At 33.2% G+C, this 3348-nt stretch overlaps 1 non-coding gene across 1 annotated transcript; it reads left to right on the forward strand.

The window, feature by feature from the left end:
- Nucleotides 1–2688: 2688 nt before the first annotated feature.
- TRNAS-AGA lies at nucleotides 2689–2770 on the forward strand. The gene has a single exon. It is a non-coding gene; the product is annotated as a tRNA-Ser (tRNA).
- Nucleotides 2771–3348: the final 578 nt, after the last annotated feature.

The following is a 3348-nucleotide window of genomic DNA, read 5'->3' on the forward strand; positions in this document are numbered from 1 at the left end:
TATTCAGAGTGTACAGAGTTTGGGATATGGAGGTATATAGCTCACCATGCATATCCATACCAAAAGGAAAGAGGCCACACACGACCTAAACGAAGTACAATAGTTTAAAAGTAGCACAAAGTGTTGTCCAAAACAAGAGGATCTTAATCTAATAAAACTCCATCCATTGTGCGCTCCATAGTGAGCCCGATACCCGTCCATAACCATCAAGTTGTGACATTCCTATTATCATTATCACTGCCAGGGGTTCTCACATATGCTCACATCAATAAATTTGATGATCATCACAAAGGAGAAAAACCACACACAAACATACAAACAAGCAGAAGGGTAAGCTAGTGAAAGAATATCTTATATCATAACAGTCAACATGCAATTTCAAAGTCAGGCATAAATAACAAACATTAACACATGGAACACCAAACCATTTAAGACTTCAAGACTTGTATATCCGGATACGTAAAAGGAGGCACCGCCACAAGACCGTGGAATTACGTCCTAGCAGTGAGGCACCACCATGAGGCCTTCGTGGAATTACGTCCTGGCCTTGAGGCGCCACCACGATACCGGCATGGAATTACGTCCTTTGGTTGAGGCACCACCATGAACTCTCACCCTGAGGATTCATGGAATTAAGTCCAATAGGTGAGGCACCACCAGGGACTCCCATTATGAGGGTCCATGGGATTACATCCATTGGATGAGGCACTACCATGAGCCCTCACTACAAGAGTCATGGATTACGTCCTACTCTGTACATGCTTCACCAACCAATCAGAAAGCTCCTATGAATATTAATATCATGCCGATATGTATAGGTATATAAATAACCAATCACACAAATCATATTTCCTAAGTCATAAACAATAAAGCAACATCTTGTTTTCATCTCAACCTCATACAGTAATCATGGCATTATCCTTCAAACCTTTCTAGTAAAGTATTTAAGTCAGGCAAGCAAGCAACCACATCAGTGAACCATTCACACTATAGCACAAAATCTGCCTCAGCCTCGCTCAGGCTAGAAGACCTCACTCAGGCGAGAGAGGTCCTCTCGCTTAGGCGAGCCCCTTCTCGCTTAGGCGAGGGCTTGAGCAGTGGAACAGTGACTCCTGCGATTTCTCGCTCAAAATGAAGACTAGTCGCCTAAACGATAGTTCGCACAGAAGATCCTGAGCGAGCCTCTGTTAGTCTCGCCTAGGCAAGACCCGCTCGCTTGGGCGAGAAAATCAGTGCCCACCACTATTCTCGCGTGCAACAGACAAGCATTCAGGCCAAATAATGTTTAAACAGATTTCCAATCAAATAAAATCATCAATCAAGTCACGCCATCATGAAACGAAAGCAAAGTAAGAAACAAATCGAAATAAACAAGCGAACCCTAGCTTCCCTTACCTGGAAAAGGGTTTAGCAAATGACTTCGACACCAGACTCAACGAACCCAGCAACTTCAAGAGCGGGCCTTTGCAGAGTGAGCTGCAAAAAGAGGGACTTGGCTGCTTAAGGGGCCTTTGCACCCTATAGGCCAGCCTTTAAGCCCAACAGTGAGACAACCTTTAAACATTAGGGCACTAAAAATAAAAGTGGGCCTTACAATTATAAATTGAATATAATTCTCATATTCAATTGTTAAACAGAATATAACTATTTAAAAAATTATTAGAATATAATTATTAAATGTTTTAGAAAAACATACTAACATTTCTAAAATTGACATTTAAATCTAAAATAATTAATATTTTTATTGTGTTTTAGATATTAAAATCTAAAACATTTTATAATTATTTTTTTAAATATTAGTATTTTAGAATATAATTATTCGAATAAAATATTTAATAATTATATTCTAATAATATTTTACATAATTGTATTCTATTTAAAAATTGAATCTAAAAATTGTATTCAATTTATAATTAAATTTAATAATTTAAAATTAAATTTAAAGATAATTAATAAAAATGTCAATTTTGAAAAAATATTAGTTATCTGTAAAAAAAATTAAATTTGGTTTCAATTTGAAAGGGACAAAATTACTTTATTTTAACCAAAATTAGAACTAAATTAAACAAAAATAAAAAATATAGAGACTGAATTGAACAAAAATAACGAATATATAAACTAAATTGAACAAAAGAAAATAACACACTACAAACTAACTCGTGATTCTAGCATTGACACGTGGCACAATGGTAACTTGACACATGTCAATTTTTTAAAAAATTAAAATGTTTTAAAATTCTTTTCAAAAAAATTAAAAATTAAAAAATTAAAAAAAAAAAGCAAAAAAATTAGGAGTTGTCACGTGACATGCACTATTCACTGAGGTTACCTATTTAAAAACCGTTAGCAAAAAAGAAAAAATTGACCAAAAATTGACGAAAATTAAAACTTAATTGAACACTGAACCAAAATGAGGACCAAATTGAGCAAAAGCGACAAAAATAGGGACCAAATGTGTATTTAAGCCAAATAATAAAATATAGTTTGTTATAAAATTATATAAATCAATGAAAATATTATTACTTAATTTTATAAAATAAAATATTATATTAAATTATCAAATTAATATAATAAATATATTATAATTATTAAAATTGCAACTAGAAATAGTACTTTTAGGAAGAACTAAACTTGTATTGAATTTAAACATTCAGATGTTTTAGAGCATACATATGGTGACATCAGTAAGTGGACGTGCCGGAGTGGTTATCGGGCATGACTAGAAATCATGTGGGCTTTGCCCGCGCAGGTTCGAATCCTGCCGTTCACGGTTTTAGTTACCTCGACAATGGAGAAAATTGAAAATATGTGTTTTTTTTAAATGCCAAACTATACTATCCAATGAATAAATAACTCATAATAATACAATATAAAAAAAGATTTATTAATTTTAAGGTTTCAAGCCATGGTCCTTGTGTTAGAGGGGCAATAATCTCCCCCCTTTTTTTATGATGGCCAAACCTAACCCACAATCAACGAACTCTTTTCTCCCCCTTTTGGGCATTAGCAAAACAGGGAATTATTGAGCAATAACAAAAATGATATAGATGTAGTACACAAACATTCATAGCATAATATATGATAAACAATAGGTGTTAAAACATCAACATCATGCAACTAGGAATAGATAAATGACAAGCATCAAAACAACACATGACAAATAATTATTCAAAATAAAACTATAGTACAGACCAGATATAAAAGCATAAAATTTTAACATGAAAGCATATTATTAATCAAACATGTCCTCTAGAGTTGGAGTTGAGTTCTCTTCCTCATCATCATTATTTCCATATTTTGTATTATCATGTTGATCATCTTTAGAGACATGTGAATCAACATTAAAAT

This window comes from Vigna unguiculata, chromosome 1 (genome assembly GCF_004118075.2).
Source record: "Vigna unguiculata cultivar IT97K-499-35 chromosome 1, ASM411807v1, whole genome shotgun sequence".
Classification (NCBI taxonomy): Eukaryota; Viridiplantae; Streptophyta; class Magnoliopsida; order Fabales; family Fabaceae; genus Vigna; species Vigna unguiculata.